This window comes from Ursus maritimus, unplaced genomic scaffold, assembly GCF_017311325.1.
Source record: "Ursus maritimus isolate PB19 unplaced genomic scaffold, ASM1731132v1 scaffold_12, whole genome shotgun sequence".
Lineage (NCBI taxonomy): Eukaryota > Metazoa > Chordata > Mammalia > Carnivora > Ursidae > Ursus > Ursus maritimus.
In genome coordinates, this window is record NW_024423564.1 from 10,667,054 (window position 1) to 10,692,250 (window position 25,197).

Genomic DNA, 25,197 nt, shown 5'->3' on the forward strand with positions numbered 1-25,197 from the left:
GCTTCACAGTTATTAGATGTTGAGTGTAAACACGCAGGTCATAGTAAAATTTCAGATAATGAATCTGCAAATGGCAATAATCCTAGATGAATCTTCTCAAATCTAAGAAGCAGTGAGTTTACAATATATTTTTAAGGACAAAAAGGCAATATAGGGTTTGTAGTTAATTCAATAGGGACTTTATCATGTACTACGTTACAAGAATCTGGACTATCTCATTTACCTAAAAGATGTGTGGCAGTATTCTTTCATCTTTTATAAAATGTTTGTACAGCAAAATTTGCTTGATAAAGCTCACAGATGTATAAATGCTGCAGGCAGATATTTATACAAAGGTATACAGAAGAGAAGGAAACTGGTGACGTAGAAACAAAAAAAATCATTGTATAGATCAGTCTAATTGGGAATTTGTATATTTAAAAAACAAAAATGCTTTTCAACTGATAATGGTCATCCTTTTTTTTTTTCCAAACAAAATCATCAGCCATCAAAATTTTTCCAAGTATTGCTTTTGACAATGAAAATACAAGAACCAGAAGTAATGGTAAGCCAAAGCCTATTAGAAATGTATTTGAAATCTGAAATTAGTATGTATTCATTGTATATGTGTTCCAGGTTTATCAATGGCAGTTGACGAGGAGTTAATTATATTTAGGGACTTTTCTCATTTTGAATATGTATATTCCTTCACAACCAGGAAACAAAATAAAAATACGTTTGACTCCCAGCAAGCTATTTTGTGGCTATCGACAAACTGATTCTAAAATTTATATGGACTCTTTGGTCTTGGTATTAGAAACAAGATGATGAAGGGGTTGGTATCATTTGGAAAGCGTAACAATAAGACGCACAGATGCCGCTGCTGTGGCTCTAAGGTCTACCACCTTCAGAGTCACCCTGTGGCAAATATGGCTATCCTGCCAAGCAGAAGAGAAAGCAACACTGGAGTGCCAAGGCTAAAAAACGAAATACCACTGGAACCTGTCAGGTGAGGCACCTACAAATTGTATTGCTCAGATTCAGGCATGGATTCCATGAAGGAACAACACCTCAACCCAAGAGGGCGACTACTGCGGCATGCAGTTCATTTTAAGAATTTCAATGATTGGTCACACAATAAATGTTCTGGTTTTAAATAAAATAAATAAATAAATAAATAAATAAATAAATAAATAAATAAAGTTAGTTTACATGAAGAGGCAAAAGATTCAGAATAGCCGACATAATATCGAAAGGCAAGAACAAACTAACCAACTTCAAGACCTTCAAAGCTACAGGAATGAAATCTGTGCAGTACTGGTGAGAAAATAGACAAACGGATCAAGGGAACAGAATAGAGGGCCCTTAAATATATCCACATAAATATAATCAACTGATCCCTGACAAAAGGGCAAAGTCAACACAATGAAGAAAAAATAGTCTTCTTTAAACAAATGGTGCTGGAATAAATGGACATCAACATGAAACAAATTAATCTAGACAAAGATCTTGGACTCTTAACAAAAATGAGTTGCAGACCTAAATAAAAATGCAAAACTATAAAATTTCTAGAAGATAACACAGGAAAAAAAAATCTAGATGGATCTTGGGTTTGGTGATGACTCTTTAGCTGAGACATCAAAAGCCCAACCCATGAAAGGACTGATTAAACTGAAAAATTGACTTCATTAAAATTAATTTCTGTTCTGTGAAAGACACTGTCAAAATGATGAGAAGACAAGCCACAGAGTGGGAGAAAATATTTACAAAAGATGTACGTGATAAAAGCCCGTTAACCAAACTACACAAAGAACTTTTAAAACTCAACAACAACAAAAAACTCCATTATAGGGGCGCCTGGGTGGCACAGCGGTTGAGCGTCTGCCTTTGGCTCAGGGCATGATCCCGGTGTTGTGGGATCGAGCCCCACATCAGGCTCCTCTGCTATGAGCCTGCTTCTTCCTCTCCCACTCCCCCTGCTTGTGTTCCCTCTCTCGCTGGCTGTCTCTGTCAAATAAATAAATAAAAATCTTAAAAAAAAAAAAACTCCATTATAAAAGGAGCCACAGGCCTTAACAGATATCTCACCAAGGAAGATATACAGATGGCAAATAAGGATATGAAAAGATGCTCAACATCATATGTCACCAGAGAGACACAAATTAAAACAATGAGATACCACTACGCACCCATTAGAATGGCTGAAATCCAGAACACTGCCAACACCAGATGCTGGTGGGGATGTGGATCAACAGGAATTCTTATTCACTGATGGTGAGAATGCAACACAGCATAGCAAATTTGGAAGAGAGTTTGGAGGTTTCTTACAAAATTAAACATACCCTTACCATACGATCCAGCAACCTTGCTCCTTGATATTTACCTTAAGGAATGAAAAACTTATACCCACACAAATTGGCCTAAGCATGCAGGTTACCCACATAAATATTCAGAGCAGCTTTATTCATAATTGCCCCAAACTGGAAGCAACCAAGATGTCCTTCAGTAGGTGAATCGATCAACTGTGGCACATCCGGATAATGGAATATTATTCATCACTAAAAATAAATGAGCTTTCAAGCCATAAAAAGATATGGAGGAACCTCAAATGCATATTTCTAAGTGAAAGAAGCTAATCTGAAAAGGCTACATAGTGTATGATTGCAACTATATGACATTCTGGTTAATGGGCTTTTATCACATGTGTCTTTTGCGAGCATTTTCTCCCGCTCTGTGGCTTGTCTTCTCATCATTCTGGAAAAGGCAAAACTACAGAGACAGTAAAAAGATTAGTGGTTGCCAGGGGTTATCTGGGAGGGAAGAATGAACAGGCACAGCACTGAGAACTTTTAGGGCAGTGAAAATACTCTGTATGATACTATCATGGTGGATACACGTCATTGTACATTTGTCCAAACCCATAGTATATACAACACCAAGAGTGAACCCTAAGGGGAGCTACGAACTTTGAGTGATAATATATCAATGCACATTCATCAATTGTAACAAATGTCCCAATCTGGCGGGGAATGGTGATAATGGAGGAGGCTGTGCGTGAGTGAGGGCAGGGGGTATATGGGTTAACTCTGTACTTTTTACTCAGTTTTACTGTGAACCTAAAACTGCTGGGAAAAAGAAGTATTTTTAAGGTTGAGTTTGCTATGTTTAAAATCTTATTGACATTTCTAATAAGGCTGTCTTCATTACTCCTGTATATGTACTTCTGTACATTATCTGTAAAATAACTTAAAAATATAAAATTGAAAGTAAAAAGGGTACAATGGACTCAGATGGTAAATGATGATAACTGTTTTCCTTGGTATACAGAGGGCTAATGTGGCCCAAACGGAGAGGACATCCTCAACCTACACTTCCACATCCAACCTCAAGACTTGCCCAATTCAGCAAACAGCACCACTATGCGCTTCATTACTGTCACCAAAAAATTAGGGTCATCCTTGACTCCTTCCTTCATACCATTCCAGTCTCTCTGTCAATTTCCAACGGCTTCATTGCTTGAATCTCCACTCCAACTATGGTGATCTAAGCCACCACCATCTTCCCCCCACGCTAGCATCAGCATCCTACCTTATACCCTGCTTCCATTTCTGCTGTCCTCTTGCCTATCTTCCACACAGATTATAAACACCTCACTTGGAAAAACCCTATAAATGTTTTCTGTCGCATTTTTAAAAATCCGAACTCCTTCCTATGGCTTACTAGTCTCCATGTGACCTGGTCCCTGGCTATTTCTCCAACCTTATCTCTTATTCCTCTTCCCCCTTGGCTCACTGTGCTTGAACATACCAAGTTTATTATCACCTCGTAGTTTTTCCTGCTGGGAATGTTCTTATAGATGGCCTCTCGTGGTTTCCTCATCATCACCCCTCAGGTCCCAATCCAAAAGTCACCTCTTCAACACAGCTTTCTCCGACTCCAGCTAAACAGCTCTCACCATACCCCATGACCTTCACAATCTACCCAAACCTGTTTTATCTTCTCCATATTTATCAGTTATTATCTTACTGATAATTAAAATTATCTTACTTATGTACATTTTTATTATCAATCTACCCCCTGCCCCCCACACACAATCTTCTTAAGAGCAGAAAATTATCTGGGGTGCCTGGGTGGCTCAGTCAGTAGAGCGTCTGACTCTTGGTTTCTGTTCAGGTCATGATCTCAGGGTCATGAGATCAAGCCCCTTGTCGGGCTCCATGCTCAGGGGGAAAACTGCTGGAGATTTTCTCTCTCTCCCTCCTCCTCTACCCCTCCTCTCCCCCCCACTCACACATGCTCTAAGATAGATAGATAGAGAAATAAATAAATAAATAAGTAAGTAAGTAAGTAAATAAATAAATAAATAAATAAAATCTTTTTTTAAAAAGAATAGAAATATCTTGTTCACCACTCCATTCCTACCACCAAGAACAGGGGCTAGCACTTAATAGGTACTCAATAAATACTGGCCATTTAAACAACAAAAGCGAATGCATGAAAATTACCATACACTCCTTGCTGAGGACAAGAGCATGAGAAGTGTAGAGGTCAGCACATTACCTCCACACCCACATTTACTCAGTTTTCCTTACTGTATAAGGTATAGAAATGTTTGTGTATCAATCCATTATTGTCATACACTCTCAGACTCAAACAGACTGCCCATCAGTATTAAAATGTTTAATCTGTGTGGGTCAAATAGGAAATTGCAGATACGTAAGAAAAGAGAATAACATCTCTACCCTCCTTCAAATTCCTTTCCCTGAAGAAAAGCCTGTTTATAAATATCAAGCAAATGAAAAGCTGCCAAATTTTGATCTCTCTCAACATTCATATTGGTTTAGTTCCATTGGAAAGAAAAAAAATATGGCTCAGAACAATGTAGGGGATGGTGGGCTCTTTCTCCTCCCCTACCTCATGACTGCACACGACCAAGCGAACCTGCAACAAACTCAACGCAGGAAGCATGTGGGGGCTTGGAGAGCCTTTGGACGAATCAGCTCAAAAACATCTGTATTATCAGAAAAACAACCTATAGCATGTGCTCTACTGACCGTGACTAAGTCACATTGTCATTGTGTTCATTCTCAGCATATTAGCTGTTACAAATATCTAGGAATCTCAAGAAAACAGTATTAGTGTACTGAAAATATTCAAGACATCTCTTCTTTTGAACTTTTGATGGAAAAAAGCAACGTAAAAACAATAATCCCATGAAGCATATTCTCAAAAAGTGATGGATGCATTAACCAAAACCATCAGTGATGGCAGCATCTTATGCCTCCCCAAATTAGTGAAACAAGAACTGATACAGCATATAAAACTAGCTACATCCTAAAAGCAAGGGTAGATGAAACTTAAAACATCTATAACCCAATGATCAATACTACCTTGAAATTAAAGACTATAAAAAAGAACTGCATTTTTAGCCGCTGGGGCCGAAGAACTCACAAGCGTAGGTAGTGTGCTATGGGGGGCAGGGGGAGGCAAGTCTTTATCTAACATCACAAGGATCTCTCGCCCAATGAGTGGAGTTTGATAGTAATTCTCGCTACTAGTTTAAAAAAAGAAAAGAAAACTGCATTTTAGATCATGGAAACAATTTACTATATCTTTTGTATTACTCCTCACTTTTCAGTAAAAGCATTTTCTTTTAAGTACATCTTTCTTTTTAAGATAGGGCGCAAAGGAGTAAGAGCTGTGTCTTCCGCAGATCTTTCTTTTTTTATGCCTTTAAAAAATTTTTAAATCCATCTATATATTGGACAAGGCCCTCGCTATATATAAAATGTAATGTATCAAATTCTACTTTCTCTCCAGACTTACATTCATAATCTGAAACTAAATTCTGGGGCATAACCCCCATTAAATTCCTCAATCAGTAGACAAAAGAAAAGTATGTCCAGATTCCTACTCAGATTACATCTTGGCAATTCTCAGTCATTTGAAACGGTTTTTTTCCCTCCCAGCCCAGCTGCTGAGATAGGCTCTGGACCCTTGAACTGCCACCCTTCCCCTAGTATTAACCTCTTCCTCGCCAAACAGAGCTATAGGGATTTTTAAAAAGGCATAAAGACTGAAAGAAATAAAGGCGCTAATCTCTATTTATAGAGAGAAGCTAAAAGGTAGTTTCTCAGCAGCCCCAAACCACAAGGGTTCAGGTTAAAAGGGTCACAGACTTCGAAAACAAAAAGGGATTTTAGGGATCAGTCTACCTACCTCCTTCTACAAACAAGGAAACAGAAAACACTACATATCAAATTAATTCCCTAATTTAACAATTCCTTAGATTCCATATTTTAGATGAACAAGATCTACTGGAAAATGCAAAGAACAGCAACTTTACAGTAACTTGCTTCAGAAGCATATTCCACTTTTCATCTATTCAGTGAGCTTCACTGTGAACTTGCTTTGTGTGTAGTGCAAGCAAAAGAATTTCATTCACTCCACAAACATATGTGGAGTGCCTACTATGTGAAAATAGCTGGGGTGGGAGCAGGTACAAAATGCCCAGCCGTCAGTGAGCTTACACCCAAGACAAGGAAAACAGAAGGACAATAAACAAAAGAAATCAGCAATGAGTGAAACATAGTAGGTAAGCTGGTAATAAGTTCTATGGAGAAAAATAAAGCAGAGACTAGAAATAGGGAGTAGGGTTGGGGGCTGGCAGTGACTTAAATACAGTAGTCAGGGAATAGCCACATAGATGTCTGGAGGAAAATATTAGGGGAGGGAAGGTCAAAGTCCTTGAAGTAAAGGCTTGCCTGGAATGCTCAAGGAAAGGCAAGGAAGGTAATACAGCTGGAATGCATGAGGCGGAGAAAAGCAGGAGATGAGGTCAGAGAGGTATCAGGAAGCCAGACCTTGTAAGTTCCTATGGGTCACTGCAACAGCTCTGGCAAGATGGACTTCTTCTAAGTAAATGAATATCATACAAGGTATTGAGCAGAATGTAACGTGACCAGACCTAGGTTTTAACATGATGACTCTCGCTACCGATGGACCAAAGGCAGGTGTGGCATCTCAAGACCAGCTGAAAGTCTAGAACAGTTATCTAAACAACATGGTGGCTGGGACTAGAGGAGTAGCACTGGAATAATAAAAGGTCATTGAATTCTGGATACTTTCTGAAAGTACAGCCAACAGGAGGTGCTGACAAACTGGATGTGGTAGATGAGAGAAACCCAGAAACACACAATATGCCATGATACATACAATACGGACACACATACATAATAAAGTGCATCCATTTCAAGTGTACAATTCAAAGAGTTTTGACAGATGTATGTATCTATGAAACTACTGCCACAATCAAGAAACAGATCACTTCTTTCACCCCCAAAACGTTTCTCACACTCCTTTTCAGTGCCTAGGCAAGCACTGATCTGCTGTTCTCTGTCACTGTAAATTAGGTAGCAGTTTTTAGAATTTTATATAAATGGAATCTTGACAGTGTAAAAGTCTTTAGAATCCAGCATCTTTCATTCAATGTCACAATTATGAGATTTATTTACACTGCTGCATGTCTTACTGGGTCATCCCCTTGTATTCCTGAATAGTGGTGTATCCCCTAGATAACCACACCACTTTTTATAATCCATTCATCCACTGACGGACATGTGGGTTGTTTTCAGCTTGGGTCTGAGCTATTGTGGTATAAGAAATACATATTTTTAAGGTGCCTGGATGGCTCACTCAGTTAAGTATCTGACTCTTGATTTTGGCTGAGGTCATGATCTCAGGCTCATGAGATTGAGCCCTACATCAGGCTATGCACTCAGCACAGAGTCTTCTTGTCCCTTTCCCTCTGTTCCTTCCCCCACTCATGATCTCTCTCTCTCTCTCTCTCAAATAACTAAATAAATATTAAAAAAAAAGAAATACGTATTTTCGAGACATGAAAGCAACCTTAAGTGTCCATCAGTGGATGAACAGATGGAGGGAATGTGGTATGCATACACAATAGAATATTATTCAGCCATAAAAAAGAAGGAAATCTTGCCATTTGTTACAACATGGATGGACCTTGAGGGCAGTATGCTAAGAAAAATAAATCAGAGAAAGACGAAAACCATATAATCTCACTTATATGTCAAATCTAAACAAAGAAACAAATTGAACTCATAGACACAGAGAACAGACTGGTGGTCGCCAGAAGCAAGGGGCAAGAAGGTGGGCAAAATGGATGAAGGGTGTTAAAAGGTACAAACTTCCGGTTCTAAAATAAAGACGTCATGAGGATGTGATGTGCAGCATGGTGACTAGAGTTAATAATACTGTATTGCATATTTGAAAGTTGCTAAAAGAGTAAATCTTAAAAAGTTCTCATCACACATACAAATTCTATAATTATGTACAGTGATACATATTAACTAGACTTACTGTGATCGTTTTGCAATGTATACAGATTTCAAGTCAATACGTTGTGTACCTGAGACTAACATTATATGTCAATTATACCTCAATTAAAATATACATACTTTGTTGGTCTTCCTCCAGTTCTTGGCACAAAGCTTCTAAATCCTTGGAATTTTTTAAGTGAAAAGGGTGACAGGAACATCTTCTGTTATTCACAATAAGCCCCCTCTCAACTATATGCGGGTTCATGTTAATTAAATGACTGCCATAGGAGCGCCTGAGTGGCTCAGTTGTTAAGCGTCTGCCTTCGGCTCAGGGCGTGGTCCCAAAGTCCTGGGATCGAGCCCCATATCAGTCTCCTCCTCTGGGAGCCTGCTTCTTCCTCTCCTCCTCCGCTGGGAGCCTGCTTCTTCCTCTCCCACTCCCCCTGCTTGTGTTCCCTCTCTCTGGCTGTCTCTCTCTTTGTCAAATAAATAAATAAAATCTTAAAAAAAAAATGACTGCCATGGGCTCCTTGATAGCTACAGAACAGGGGCTGGTTAGCAGGGGAACCAACTATATGACTAGAGGTTTGAAACTACCAGCCCTAACCCTGACATCCAGGGGCTGGAGACTGAGTTCAGCCACCAATAGCCAATGATTTAATCAATTATGCCTACATAAAGGAAGCTTCACAGAAACTCTAAGTGATAGGGTTTGGAGGACTTCGAGGTTGGTGAACATATCCATGTGTCCCCAAACTCCATGGGGAAGGAAGCTCCTGCACTTGGGACTCCCAGTTCTCTCATACCTTTTCATCTGGGTGTTCATTTGTATTCTTTATACTATCCTTTATAATTAACCAGCAATAATATGTAAAGCCTTTCACAGAGTTCTGTAAGCCATGATATAACAAACTACAGAAACTGAGAAGGGGGTTAAGAACCCCCTCATTTGTAGCCAGGTTAGGCTGAAGTGTGGGTAACCTGGGGGACCCACTACACGTGACTGGTACCTGAAGTAGGGGGCAGCCTTGTGGGCCTGAACCCTTAACCAGGAGGTCTGGGCTAACTTGTAGACAGTGTCAGATCGAATTAAATTGTAGAATTCCCATCTGATATCTGCAGAGAATTAGAGAATTACTTGATGTGGAAAAACCACATTTGGTGTCAGAAGTGTTGTGAGCAGAGAAGAGATTTTAGTAGTAAGGTTTATTGTGGATGAAGCTGATATGAATATTTGTGGACCAGTTTTGAGTGAACAGGTGTTTTCATTTCTCTTGGGTAAATAGGAATGAAATAGCTGGATTGCAGGATTAGGTGTATGTTTAACTTTTTAAAAAGAAGTTGCTGAACAGTTTCCTAAAGTGGTTTTAATATTTTACATTTCTACCAGCCGTTAAGGAGAATTCTGTGTCTTTGTCAACACTTGGTATTGTCAGGGTTTTTAACTTAGCCATCCTAATGGGTATATATAGGTAGTATCTCACTGGGGTCTTAATTTGCATTTGCCTGATAATTAATGATACCGGTCATCTTTTCACATGCTTACTGGCCATTCATATATCTTTTGTTTTATGAAGCTAATTGCCTCATTTTTAAGTTTCTTTTTATTTTTTTATTTTTTGCCACCTCACCAGCATTTTCTTTTTAAAAGCATGTGTTAATTTCTTACATACAGTGAAAGGTCTTTCTGGGCTTATTCAGATAGGTTTGATTATTCTCAGTATCACATTGTTTAAATTCCTTTTTATAAAAATTGGTATTTGGTAACACTATTTCCGCCTAATTACTGTTCACTGAAAATTCTCTTTGTTTTTCTCCCTTATTTATACTTCCAAATGAACTTAAATCTTCTGGTCAAATTTCAAAAGAAACACTTTGGGATTCTGGCATGGGGAATATTAACCAATTTTGGAAGCACACATATTTTTATTCTGTCATCCCATTCAGGATCATAGTATGACTTTCCATCAAAAATTTCTTTTTTATCTTTCAGTAACATTTTATAATTTTCTTCATTGATTAGCCTAATTTTTTTTCATTAAGGTATTCTTTGATGCTATATACACGGAGCATTTTTCCACTACGTTACCTTTTCACATTATAGAAAAGTCACTAACCTTAATCTTTTATTCAATGTCAACTTTCATATGAATTCATATCTATTCTAAGTTTTTCATTTTCTTTTTCATTTCTAGGTATAACCAACCCCACCTGCAAATAATGGGAACTGTATCTATTTTTCCATAAATCCTGCTTCTAATATCTGTTACATTTCATTATGCTGTCTTGAACTTGGCAAAAACAGAAACAAAACATAAAGAGAACTAATGGTGGTAGTACTGAGGCTCTGCTTTATCCTATGTTCACAGAAATGTCTCAGGCATTTCATACATAACATAATGTTGGATACTGGTTTGGATAGAAATTCTTCTTTCTAAGTTTTAACTAAAGTAACCTTCACCCTATTAAAGAATAAATACTGAGTTTTATTAAACTTGTCTGGCATTGGTTGAGATAATCATGTAATTTTTCATATTTTACCCCCTATCCACACACATTTTTTGATTCAATGGAGAAACTCTATCTGATTATGACACTGTTCTTTTAATATCCTGTCATACCTGATTTGCTAGAATTTCATATTGGCTTCTCACAATGGAACTAAGTCTATAATAACTACTTTTTGGTGCTTTGTCAAATTTGATATTGGCACAGAATGAACTGAATAGCTTTCCATATGTATATAAGGTGTACCATAAAACAGTTTAATATAGAAAATGATTTCCTGGAAAGCTTGGAAGAACGTGTCCATAAATCTGTTTAATTTTGCTTTGTTTGTTTTGTTCAGAGAAAATGGGTTTGTAATTCTCATAATTAAAGAAATGGAAAAGTTATTTGACCATACAGGTAATCATTCATCTAGCAAGTACTTATTGAGTACCCATCTATGCTCTAGGCACTAGAGTTCCAATGGTGTGCCCAACAGCCATCGATGCTACCCTCCAAGAGATGAGGCTCGTTGGGGGAAAAGAGACACAGATAATCAGAATCATTGTTAACAGTATTAAGTATATGAAAAGAAGGTATAGGGAACTATGAAAACATAGTTTTCATAGTTCACAAACCAAGTCTGTGAAGATTAAAGGATAGTTTCCCCGTGGACGTGAAATTTTGAATTGAAACCTAAAGCTACATAGAAATTAACTGCTCAAAACAAGGGTAACAGCATTCCAAGCGAAACAAACAGGATGGACAAAAGTCCTAGAGTGAAAGAGGGCAGTGTGTGTGAGATGAACAGAAAAATCGGCCCGGCGAGGGTGCAGGAACCAAAGGACTAAGGCTGCAGGGCTGGAGAGGCAGGCAGAAGTCACACACGATCTGAAGGCAAATAGAAGGTACCTTTACCTTGCAAACAGTGGAAGCCAGCTAAGGGAATTTCACAGATGAGTTACAATCACATTCTTCTACTCTCTAGTTGATTTTTATGGTTTACATTTGCTAGGAAATTTTAGATTCCATCAAGATTTCCAAAAATAGTACCACAAAATTCTGCATAACAGTCTCATAATTTTTTAGATCTCTTCACAATTTATAGTATTCCTTTTTACTTTATTTTTTTAGAGGGGGAGGTGGAGGGGCAGAGAGAAAATCTTTTTTTAAATTTTATTTTATTTAAATTCAATTAATCAACATATAGTATATTATTAGTTTCAGAGGGAGAGGTCCGTGATTCATCAGTTGCATGTAACACCCGGTGCTCATTACATCACGTGCCCTCCTTCATGCCCATCACCCTGTTACTCCCACCCTCCTCCCCTCCAGCAACCTTCAGCTTGTCTTCTATAGTTAAGAGTCTCTTATGGTTTGTCTCCCTAATTTCATCTTATTTTATTTTTCCCTCCCTTCCCCTATGATCCTCTGCTTTGTTTCTTAAATTCCACATATGAGTGAAATCATATGATAATTGTCTTTCTCTGAATGACTTACTTCGCTTAGCGTAACACTCTCTAGTTCCATCCACGTCCTTGCAAATGGTAAGATTTCATTTTTTGATGGCTGAGTAGTATTCCATTGTATATATACATACCACATCATTATCCATTCATCTGTTGATGGACATCTGGGCTCTTTCCATAGTTTGGCTATTGTGGACATTACTGCTATACACATTGGGGTGCAGGTGCCCCTTCAGATCACTATATTTATGTCCTTTGGGTAAATTACCTAGTAGTGTGATTGCTGGGTTGATAGGGTGGCTCTATTTGTGCCTTTTTGAGGAACCTCCATACTGTTTTCCAGAGTGGAGGGAGAGTGAAAATCTTTTTTTTTTTTTTTAAGATTTTATTTATTAACAGAGAGAGAGACAGCCAGTGAGAGAGGGAACACAGGCAGGGGGAGTGGGAGAGGAAAAAGCAGGCTCCCAGTGGAGGAGCCCAAAGTGGGGCTCGATCCCAGGACTCTGGGATCACGCCCTGAGCTGAAGGCAGACGCTTAACGACTGAGCCACCCAGGTGTCCCAAGAGTGAAAATCTTAAGCAGGCTCCACACCCAGCATGGAGCCCAACACAGGGCTCTCAATCTCACAATCCTGAGATCATGACCTGAGCTGAAATCAAGGGTCAGATGTTTAACTGACTGAGCCACACAGGCACCTCCCCCTAGTATTCCTTTTTCGTTTGTAAAGTCATTTTCTTCTCTTTTTCTCTATTAGATTTGCTATGGGTTCCTGTATTTTATTGGGATTTTTTTTTTAAAAGTCCACTCTAGCCATTACTTTCATTTGCTTAATAATGAATAATCAAAGTAAAAATTCCTACTATATTCTTTGGGGGTAGTGAGGGAAAAAACCTTTTCGTGTCCTTGAATAAAACTTCCTCACTGAATCTTTCTCATCTTGGGTTTTCTTTTGTCTTATTTTTTGTTGTTGTTGTTTCTGCCTCATCTTACATTAACCTCCTTACTTTTTGGTCTGTGCCATTTTGCTGAATTGGCACATCACCCTAGAGGTTGTATAATTCTACTTTAATCAACAGAGGGAAAAAAATACACAGCTACAGTGTTTGTGACTCTCCTTTTGTCACTATAAAATATTAAAGCAATACTTCTAAGAGATTGTCCTGTACCAGAAGTCACTGCAAAAGGCTTTGGTATACTCTTAAAGATTAAAGAAAACAGAGAATACCTTTATTGTCACGGTAAAACTCACAGTACTGCATTTGCATCCTGATGTCTCTAAATAGCATATAAAAAGAGGTCAAATAATTAAAAAATAACATTTTCAGAGGACAATGAGATTTCAGTGCATGTGTATGTATGCACAGAAACTAACCCGGCAGAATTCACACATCAATACTTGGCTAAACCTGACGTCCTAATGGAACAGTTATAGAGAGATCTTTCAGAGAGGTCATCAACCCTCAAAACAGATTGCAAGTTAAAATTTTGCAATGAGGCAGTCGATTGTCTCAAAACCCCAAAATGAGTTGATGTCAAATGACTTCGCTGCACTTCAATTCCCAAATAGAATCCCTTATGGCTACATACTTTGACTACCTAAAAATTGCACACCAGATCTCCAGGATTGGAACATTAGTGCAGTTAGTGCTAACTCCACTCAGTTTACCTCCCGTCTCTCTTCTTCCTCTCTCTTCCTGACAGGGGAAGCTGGGAGAAGCAAGCAAGGTCCTCTCTTTGCAGGAAAAAGAGAAATCAAGAGTTTGCACTTCTGCACAGGAAAGAAAGACACTGGGATCTCTCTCTCCTCTCTGTAAGCAAAGACCATCCCTCCGGAGCAAAAAGATGATCATTTCAGTATGTCTGTAACTGGCTACTTTATGAAATGGAATACTTCAGATCCCTGTTGTGAGCTAAGAAAACAATCATGAAGAAACATTCATTACCTATCCTCATTTTTGCTTAACCAGTTGGGGGACTGACAATGGGGGATGGGCAGAGAGGAAAAACTACTGTGTACAGACACACTGCCCTGGCCATTAAGGTCCCATTTATTTCTACTACGTGTTTATTTTTTCTGTAGAAAATGTACAAAAATAGAGAAGAAAATGCTAGAGAATTAAAAATCACCCACAATCCCACCATACAGAGGAAACAATATTGGGGGGATTTTCTCCTGTTCATGCTATAATCCCCAGGCGGGTACACCTGCTTGATGGTACTGCCCACCTCTGCCTCGAAAAAGCCTCCTTAAATGATGTCTCTCTCTTTATGGGGGACAAAAACCTCAAGTAAAACATTGTGCCTGTAGTGATCTTCATTATGATACTTTCAGGAAGACTGCCATCAAGAAGGGAGCCTTACAGAACATCATAAATGAAAGAGTGATATAACTGCATATATGGGAAATTTTTTGAAAGTCTATAATAACTGGGGTGTCTCGGTGGCTCAGTCAGTTGAGTGTCTGCCTTCCGCTCAGGTCATGATCCTGGGGTTCTGGGATCGAGCGGAGCAAGGAGCCTGCTTCTCCCTCTCCCTCTGCCTGCCACTCCCCCTGCTTGTGCTCGCTCTCTCTGTCAAATAAATAAACAAAATCTTAAAAAAAAAAAAAGTCTATAATACTGTCTACAAATTTATTTTAAAGATTTAAAAATCTGCAGAGGTTTGGCTCTAGGAAAATACACATTACAAAAAGTATTTCAAGAAGACAAAGACTATCTGAAGAGACTCAAAGCCAGAGGGTGGAAAAAATAGTCACTTATCTATATACCCTCAAAGTCATTTAGGATGAGCTCATTTTTAGAAGTTAAAGCCTAAAATAACACATAATCCTTATATAAGTTAATCAGCTCATTCTATAGACTGAGCCAATCCTGATAACAAAACTTAAGAACAGTCTCCCTAAATACAAAGGCCAAACCAATTTCACTTATGCAGATACATTTTTCTTCTAAAAAACAATCAGCAAATTGAATACACATATTAACTGAACTGATTGAAAGAAATAATATATTTGCTGAGAATCTCCCCAGAATTTCCAAGTTATTCTGGATGGACAGCCTTCCAACTGTTTAGAAATTATAAGCCCAAAATGTTACAATGATGAAGAATGTAGTTCTGACCCCCAAATCTTCTAGATAGGTTATCTTGTCTTTTCTTAACATTATATGACTTAAAGACTGAAGCCTACACACACACACATACACACACACCCCAAATGTAACACAACACTTACAAAGAATTCATTTCCTGCCCTAACATGAGACTGAATGAGGGAACTCAGGACTCACGGCTCATGTGCTGTGCCACTGTGATGTCACTCTCATCATCAGTCACGATCAGCTCCTCTTCATTCCTTTTATTCAACCGAGGCACCTATGTTAGCACTGATCCTTTACCATCCAGTATGTCACATTACTGCCATCTGCCACTGCAAAACGTTCTTTTCTTTTAAGCAACTAACATAACATTAAAAAACGCATTTGGATGGGGGCGCCTGGCTGGCTCAGTCAGTAGAGCATGTGACTCTTGATCTTGGGGTTGTGAGTTGGAGCCCCACGTTGGGCACAGAGATTACTTAATGAAAAAAAAATTTTTTTTAATGCATTTGGATAATACCGTAAATCATTATTTTTTTTTAAGATTTTATTTATTTATTTATTTGAGAAAGAGAGAGCACGTGCACACACATGCTCTCGCAGGAGCAGGGGGAAGGGCAGAGGGAGAGGGAGAAGCAGACACCCCACTGAGCAGGGAGTCCAAAACAGGGCTCAATCCCAGGACCCTGAGATCATGACCTGAGCCAAAGGCAGTCGCTCAACCAACTGAGCCATCCAGGCGTCCCGTAAATTATCACTTTAAAAGAAACGAGGGGTATCTATGTGAAGATATATCACTATTATTCAGAGCAGACGGGTCTTAGCAACCTAAGGGCTACGACATTAGTTTGCAGGACATCATACCTACTAACAGATGAGGGAAAGAATATAGATTACTACCACACACAGATTATTTATCAATTAAAACAACTTTTCCTACCCATTATATAAGAGAATACTGACAATTCCGTTCTCACAACCTTAGGAACACCAGTGACTAGTAATATTAAAGGAGAAGCATGGATTGAGGTCTGCCAGGTACCTACCTCCCAATCAGCACCTTGGGTAAATTAAGGATCTTTACTACAGTAATCATGTTACCCCATGCACAAGGCCTGTTTTAATATTAAAGCTTAATCCTTATTCTTATATACATCGTCAAGAAATATTTGAGAAAATCAGTCAAATTAGCTGTATCTGCTCACATAGAAAATCAACAAAAACCCCAAGTACGACTTTCAGCACAGAGAACCATTCAAAGTACTCTAATTGCCTTCTCTCCACACTGCCTTTAAAGTAGCTTCTTGGCTCTATCTCGGTCCAACTGACAAAAATGATTAAAATCATTATTCGCTCATTCATTACTAGTATCTGTCTACTTAAAATACAGTGAATACTACCAAAACTAGCACAAGACATTTCTTATTATAGCTTATTTTAACTTCATTAAAGTTGCACTACCCATTTATGGGAACCTACTAAAATGAAACATTTGCATATTTTTAAAAGGAAAGACTTAAAATGCTATTTTTCAATTACACTTCTAATCCTCTTTGAATCAATGTGAAAACACTGACAGGAGAATTGTTCTTTCACAATCAACATGAGCAATGAAAGAAAAAGCAAGTGTTCTGTGAGCTTAAGCACTTATGCCTGAAGTGTATAAAAACAGTAGTTCTCACATGTATTTAGGTGATGGAGTACCAGAAACATTTATGAAACACTTACATGTGCAATTTTTTAAAGAAGATTTAATTTTATGTATCTGGAGCTGGTGTAATTAATAGGTTTCAATTATTTAATAATAGTTATAGAAGAAAATGTAAATTGAGTTAGTTTTCTACAAACTGGAAAATAATTACTACCTTCATTAATTTAATACTAGTGATAAGGAAACTCACTTATCTTAGAGATCATTTCTCCCCCACTAGAACGGCTCTCGTCAAAAAGACATATAATAAGTGTTGGTGGGAATATGCAGGAACTGGATTCCTCCTACACTGAGTGCACTGCTGGCGGGAATGCAAGATGTTGCAGCCACTTTGGAAAGCAGTCTAGCATGTTCTCAAATGGCTAAACACAGACTTACCATATTACGCAGCAATTCTGCTGCTAGGTATATATCCAAGAGAAAGAAAACATATAGTCACGTAAGAACTTATGTACAAATGTTCATAATAACATTAGTAGTAATAGTCAAAAAGTGGAAACTCCAATGTCCACTAGCGGATGAATGGACGACCACAATGTGGTAAAGCCATACAAAAGAACAGGAATCCGCTACAAAAAGGAATTAAGAACTAACACATGCTACGACATGGATAAACCTTGGAGACACGCTATGTGAAAGAAGCCCAGACACAAAAGGCCACATATTGTGCCAATCCATATGAAATGCCCAGAATAGGCAAATCGATAGGGACGGACAGCAGATCACTGGCTGCCAGGGGCTGGCCAGAGACATGAAAGGGAAGTGCCCGCTAATGGGCACTGGTTTCTTCGTGGGGTGGTAAAAAAATCTCCTGGAATAATAGATGGGTGACAGTATACCCACGGAGCTGTAGAGACAACAGCCACTGAATTGCACACTAAAAAGGGTAAATTTTACTGTATGTGAATTTATCTCAAGTTTTAAAAGTCATGAATAAACACACAAAAAATACAGTTACTGACACTTATGGAGATATTAAATGAAGCCTATTTTAAATATTTTATCTGTCATGAAAACTTGCCCACCTATATACATCTGTTAAGAAACTTTTTATGATGTAAACATTTCCACTAAAAATAATGTCACAACTGGCAGCCAATAACTTTTATCATGTTTCAATGTATCCGCCAAAGGTTTAGGTTAAAACAAGAACTAAAAAGACGTGCTGCAAATTAAAACAAAACCAAGTATAGGATTATACCAGTTATCTGCATTACCCCTTACGGTGGCTCATGAATCACTGGTACATTTTGAACATCGTAAAAGAGCCTGATTACAGACTTATTTACACAAAGTAAATATCATAAATGTTTGACTCAAATTTCTACCAAAAAGTCAATGACTGTTAATTTTTATTCTGTACCACAATAAATGTCCAAAACCTAATGTGTAAGCTTTTGCTATGTCTCAATTCTATTAATTCCCTTCTGGAAAAAAGAATTCTACAGGAACTCAGAACAACTGCAGGTAATAACTGAAAATCTTATTAATTCAAATTAATATTACTGGAGGACTATATGAATTATTACTACATTAAAATAATACTGTGTGAATTATTAATATACCAAAATAACCTTACTATGGCTACTACACAGAGTCATTCATTTTAATTCTAGCAAAGTATTTCCTGAATTGCCAAGCCAAGAACCTGCCTAGGTCTACCTCATTAAGTCAACAACCGTTCTCTAAGCAGTTATGTCCACACTATTGCAAGGAATACAAAGATATAAGCCCCCAGACTCAAGGAGTCTACAGTATAATACAAATGAAAGTGAGCAGGTAATATAAACTGGGGACAGACTATAAATGTTGAGAAACTTATAGTTTAGCCGATAGGCAGTAAGGAAAGCATTAAATGATCTGAACCATCTACTCCTATGTCAGACAAGGAGAGAAGAGGTACAGGAAGACCAAATGGGAGACTCACACAATAGTCTGGATCATGAGGATGAAGAATCTAAATTATAGTAATGGCAAGGGAAGGACAGATGAGCAAAGGCTCTCTAGTCTTATTTATGAGGAAGAATCAACAGGGCTTGGGAGGCTGCACAGAGAAAAGGCAATATCACCTAGAAGTTAAGGCTTCCATATGCTTTGAAAACACTCCTGGGTGAGAGGTTTGGCTCTGACTCATTTCAGCTGTGTATGCTGGCCAATGACTTCATCTCTATGGGTTTCCGTTTCCTCTGTAAAATGGAGGTAATAATAGTGCCGACATATCATAGGGTTGTCGTGAGGCTGACTTAGAAAAGAATGCATGTAAAGCAAATAGCACTGTGCCTGCTACGTAGGATGACAAGGTTAACAGTAATCCCAGTGACCAGGATAGGAAATACAGGAAGAACTGTAAATGGGGATAAGCGCGGAGATTAGCTAAGAATCCTACATTTCTGCTTGCAGCCCACAGACAGAATCTGTAAGTCTAGAGAATGGTGCATACTAACTACAAAAGGATTTATGGAAGTAAATTAAAATATAACTAAAGACTTCTAGCTACAAAAGGCCTTGAACACCTTGCTTAAGGACTTGGACTGAATAAAAAATCTGTCTCCTAAATACAAAGTTTAGAGTTCACATAACATATGATGCCATTTATTTTCCAGTTGAGAACGAAGACCCACAAAATGAAGAAATATCCCAAAAGTCACACCAGTCATGGAAATACATAGTATGAGCCCGTTAATAAATTAAATGATGGCTCTCTACTTCTCCCCATTTGACACACAGCCGCATCTTCTGGCACAGTGCCAGCCAAGTCCCCAAGACACAATGGTGGAGTTTGGAGTAAATGGATTTGGCTGTTTGGGGCGCCTGGTCACCAGGGCTGCTTTTAACTCTGGCAAAGCGGATACTGTCACCATCAATGACCGCTCACTGACCTCAACTACATGGTCTACGTGTTCCAGCATGATTCAACCCATGGCAAATTCAACAGCACAGTCAAGGCTGAGAACGGGAAATTTGGTTTTTTTTCCGATGGAAAACCCATCTCCATCTTCCAGGAGTGATATCCTGCCAACATCAAATGGGGTGATCCTGGTGCTGAGTATGTTGTGGGGCCCACTGGGGTCTTCACCACCATGGAGCAGACTGGCACTCACTTGAAGGGTGGGCCAAGAGAGTCATCATCTCTGCCCCTTCCGCTGATGCTTCTGTGTTTGTGACGGGCGTGAACCATGGGAAGTATGACAACTCCTTTGAGATTGTCAGCAATGCCTTCTGCACCACCAACTGCTTGACCCCTCTGGCCAAGGTCATCCCGGACACCTTTGGCATCATAAAGGGACTCAGGACTTATGACTCCATGCCATCACTGCCACCCAAAAGACGATGGACAGTCCCTCTGGGAAGCTGTGGCATGATGGTCAAGAGGCTGTCCAGAACAGCATCCCTGCTTCTACTGGTGCTGCCAAAGCTATAGGCAAGGTCACACCGGCTCACTGTATGGCCTTCTGTGTCTCCACCTGCAACGTGTCCGTCGTGGATCTGACCTGCTGCCTGGAGAAAGCTGCCAAATACGATGACATCAAGAAGGTGAAGCAGGAGTTGGAGGGCCCCATCAAGGGGATCCCGGGCTACACTGAGGACCAGGTGTCTCTTGCAACTTTAATAGAGACACCCACTCTTCCACCTTCAATGCCAGAGCTGGCATTGCCCTCAATGACCACTTTGTCAAGCTCATTTCCTGGTATGACAATGAATTTGGCTACAGCAACCAAGTGGTAGACCTTATGGTCCACATGACCTCCAAGAAATAAGAGCCCCCTGGACCACCAGCCTCAGCAAGAGCAAGAAGAAGAGAGAGGCCCTCAGCTGCTGGGGAGTTCTTGCCCCAACTCATCCCCCAACTGAGAATCCCCCAACCTCCACAGTTTCCAGTTTCCATCTCAGGCCCCCTGAAGAAAGGGAGGGGTTTGGGGAGTCCTACTTTGTCATGTACCATCAATAAAGTATACTGTACCTAGCCAAAAAAAAAAAAAAAATTGAATACTATTCATACTCTTCGTTTGCTTAACGAAAGTGAGTCCTTACATAAAACTTCCTTCTATCCCCATCCTTATGATATGGAAAATTTGAAATTACTGGGATGAAGATTAAAAGGATTTATTGTAATGTAGTGGTGATGGTTATAACACAGGTTTTCAACAAATATTATTAAAACTCTTCTTTGGGGGCACCTGGGTGGCAACAGTCAGTTAAGTGTCTGACTCTTGGTTCGGGTCAGGTCATGATTTCAGGGTTGTGAGACTGAGCCCCATGTCAGGCTCCATGCCCAGTGGGGAGTCTGCTTGAGATTCTCTCTCCCTCTCTCTTTGCCCCTCCCACTCCTGCACATACACTCTCTCTCTCTCTAAAATAAATAAGTCTTTAACAAATACATAAATAAAACTCTTCTTTAAAAAATTAGAGTAACTACAGAATTTTAGGAAAACTCAAATTATTTTACTTATGATAAATTTTTACTTACTTTTGAAATAAAAAAATTTGAGTACAATTGACATGACAAATTTTAAATATGAAAATTTGTCTTTAATGATAACTTTAAAATTGTTTTTAATCAAGTAAATATATTTCCTAAAATATATTGTTATTGAAATTTAATTAACATTTGTTTTCTTCATTTTGAGAAATAAATACAATTATAGAGACAAAAACAATTATAAGAAGCTTTCTTTTTTTATAGATTTTTTTAAAGATTTTATTTATTTGAGAGATAAAGAGTGAGAGTGAGCACGAGCAGGGGGAGGGGAAGAGGGAGAAGCAGACTCCCTGCTGAGCAAGGAGCCTGACATGGGGCTCCACCTGAGGACACTGAGATCATGACCAGACCCTTCACTGACTGAGCCACCCAGGCACCCCAGAAGTTTCTTTCGATAGTTCTCTTTAAGACCCCAATTCACAAAGACACTGTATGAATTAATGGAGTATCTCTCTTTCCTTTTTCTTTTTATAATTCACTCCTTTGCATGAAGCCTTCTCTCTCTGTCCACTTCCAATTTCAGCTTCATATGGTACTGCCAGAATGGTGTTTAACCAAAACAAAGTTCCTCTCTCAGTACTCAACAAGGCAAACATTACCACATTCTGTGCATAAAACATTTCAACTCCAATCAAAAGCAAAGCTATACAGGTAAAAATAAGACCAGCCAATGAGCAAAACTTTTTGTAGATATCATAACCAGAACAATACTATAAATTATGTGGGATGCCAAGGCCCTCAGAATCCTAGCTTTTAGTTTAAAAAATAAGTTATATATTAGGGCATCTGGGTGGCTCAGTCGGTTAAGCATTCAAATCTTGGTTCTGGCTCAGTTCATGATCTCAGGGTCATGAAATCAAGCCCTCTGTTGAGCTCCGCACTCAGCGCAAAGTCCGCTTAAGACTTTCTCTCCCTCTCCCTCTCCCTCACCCCCACACTCTCTTGTGTGCTCTCTCTCTCTAAAATAAATAAATCTTTTTACAAGAGTCATATATAAAGAAACTTTAACGCTTTAATGAAAGAATCTCCTTCCAGACCCATAGTATTATAAAAACTATCTTCATTTAGTTCTTGAATCAAAGTAAAAGTATGTTTTCAAGTTATTGCACACCATTAATATAAGAATATGAATACCAAAGCTTATTAATTTTGTGCAGCCTAATTTCATCACACCCACACATTAATAAGTGTTTGATTATACTTTTTGTTTTGTTTTTGTTTTTTTTTTAAAGATTTTATTTATTTATTTGACAGAGATAGAGACAGCCAGCGAGAGAGGGAACACAAGCAGGGGGAGTGGGAGAGGAAGAAGCAGGCTCATAGCGGAGGAGCCTGACGTGGGGCTCGATCCCAGAACGCTGGGATCACGCCCTGAGCCGAAGGCAGACACTTAACCGCTATGCCACCCAGGTGCCCCTGATTATACTTTTTGTTTTCACTTCGGACCAATCATATTGGCCTTAATTTCTATAAAGTTTTAAGATATTTCATTTTACTTCTAAGAAAATCCCATGTTGTGGTTTGCAACATCTCTAATTACTGAGGAAGAAAACTGCTGAGCCAAGAGAAACTAATTACAAAGAGCTGATGTAGTATATAGAAAGAATCTATGGGTATAAATTTTCAATTTTTGGTCCTGTAAGGGAAAATGGAACAAGATTATTTTAAGTACTAAAGAGTGAACTTTTAGCCTAAGTAGGCCATTCTACAGACCACCATCTATTCAATCAAAGGAGGAGGACTTTTAGGAGGAGAAAGCCGTGCCCTTTCTTACCAGAAGACCATGACAGGAAGGGTCAGTGGCGCTTTCCTTTGTATTTAAATGGTTATACATCTAAATTGGGCCAAGAAGCATTTTGAGAGAAAATTTTAAAATAACTGATAGATTTGACCTGAAAAAATTCAAACAAGAACTGAACAAAAACAAAACAACTGCTTCATAACAGACACACAGAAGTGCCGACACAAAATTTAGATCTATATGCACCCAAGTGAAATTTACTTTACTGATACAACATTTTTCACTAATTCCAAGTGCCAAGACATGTGATGCTAATTTGGGAATGAAGACTCGATGGGTTAACCAATTTTTTTTCTTTGGAAGTGACCTTGGTATGACTTACCCACAACAAAATCAACTTTTCGGTAACACAGATGGTAGACGAGACACTGCCAATGTTTGAAGCTTAGAAAATGCTTTTAATTTTTTTTTATTTCCCCATGCTGGGCTTACTGCTTTACATATGTCTCTGACTGCCAAAGAATTGTTAACTAATCGGCATGAGATTCATTTTGTTAGTACTCAGCTGGGTGCTTTAGTCGTACAACATCTGCTTCTCAACATATCTTCTGCCTTTTCTTCATCTACCTCAAACAGTTTCTAAAACCTGTCACAGTAAAGCATATATACGCCTCTCGATATCTGGAAGCTGAATTTGATCACCATCATCATGTTTATTATTATTTTACAAAATTATCGGTGGCATCTGAATAATGAAAAACCATTTAGTGAATCTAAGTTGTAGAAAATCTGGCATTAACGTCAATTTGTAAAACACAGTTGAGCCAAAGCATGAAACTCAATACGAGTCATGCAATAATCGGACACTATTTATACATGTATATCTCTAAGCTCTCTGAGTGACGCTCTAATAGAAAAATAACGGAACCTCCAAAATACGAACGTTACAAAGAAAAGTAGTATACGCAGGAAGTTTACACAGGAAAAGATCTAGCACATTCTGCATCCAAGACTCAGATCTTCTGAGCACTTTCCTTTTTCCTGTAGAGGGACTAATTAACCAGTCTATGAGTTATCCATGCCCTTAGCTTCTCCTCCTGCTCTTTCACTTTGGGTCAGTGTTACTTCAGCATCCTACCAACATGCAGGAGGGCGAAGATCAAACATAGGCCACTGACCTCATGTTAACACACTGTCCCAAGTGTGTGCTTTCCAGTTGGTTGGAAGACATCGGTTATTTCTGGATAGCGATAATGGATAATGGTAGGTAGATCTCAGGACAGTCTCCAAGATGTAAATGAACCACAGAACTCATGATAGTGTATAACCCAAATGTGCTTCATACCACTGTTTCTAGAGAAAAGTCCACTCTAGGACCCAAATAAGCATTTGAGGAACATAACCCCATCACTGGCAAAGCAGCAAGAGCTCCCCAGTTCGGCTTCCCTCTTCTCCCCAGTCAGCCCAAAACCAACAGGGTGAGCAGGTGGAAGGAGGTCTAATAACTGTGAAAAATTCCAACACCAGGAAGCTGGGCGTGGGAGGCAGAACTTAAAGAGGATTCTGTTGTTCTGAGTCTGATGAGGGTGGGCAGGGGAGGTCCCAAAGGTGAGATTCTGGAGGAGCAGTAGTGGCTTTAAGACTACCGCGAACTTTGGGCTGTTGAAGCTGAAGCTTTCGTTCCCTCCCAGAAAACAGCAGCAGCCATCAAACTATCTGAGGGACTCCAGGGACGGTATAAGGTTTTGCTGCTGTCTGTCTAGAGATAATTGTCTACCTGGCTTTTGCTGTTTGGTGTGTTGGCGGGTGGGGTGGAGGGTGTAAGGTGGGAGAGGGTGGTCAGAAGCTGTAGCAGTTTTTTGTAAGCATTCTTAAGCCAGTGAGATAAGAAA

At 39.0% G+C, this 25,197-nt stretch overlaps 1 protein-coding gene and 2 pseudogenes across 1 annotated transcript in view; 2 read left to right on the plus strand and 1 right to left on the minus strand.

The window, feature by feature from the left end:
- Nucleotides 1-25,197, minus strand: part of MAGI3 (membrane associated guanylate kinase, WW and PDZ domain containing 3) — a 231,753-nt gene that overhangs the window by 147,990 nt on the left and 58,566 nt on the right. The gene's annotated exons all lie outside the window — the stretch shown is intronic.
- Nucleotides 564-1,093, plus strand: LOC103669444 (annotated as a pseudogene).
- LOC121102036 lies at nucleotides 19,776-21,067 on the plus strand (annotated as a pseudogene).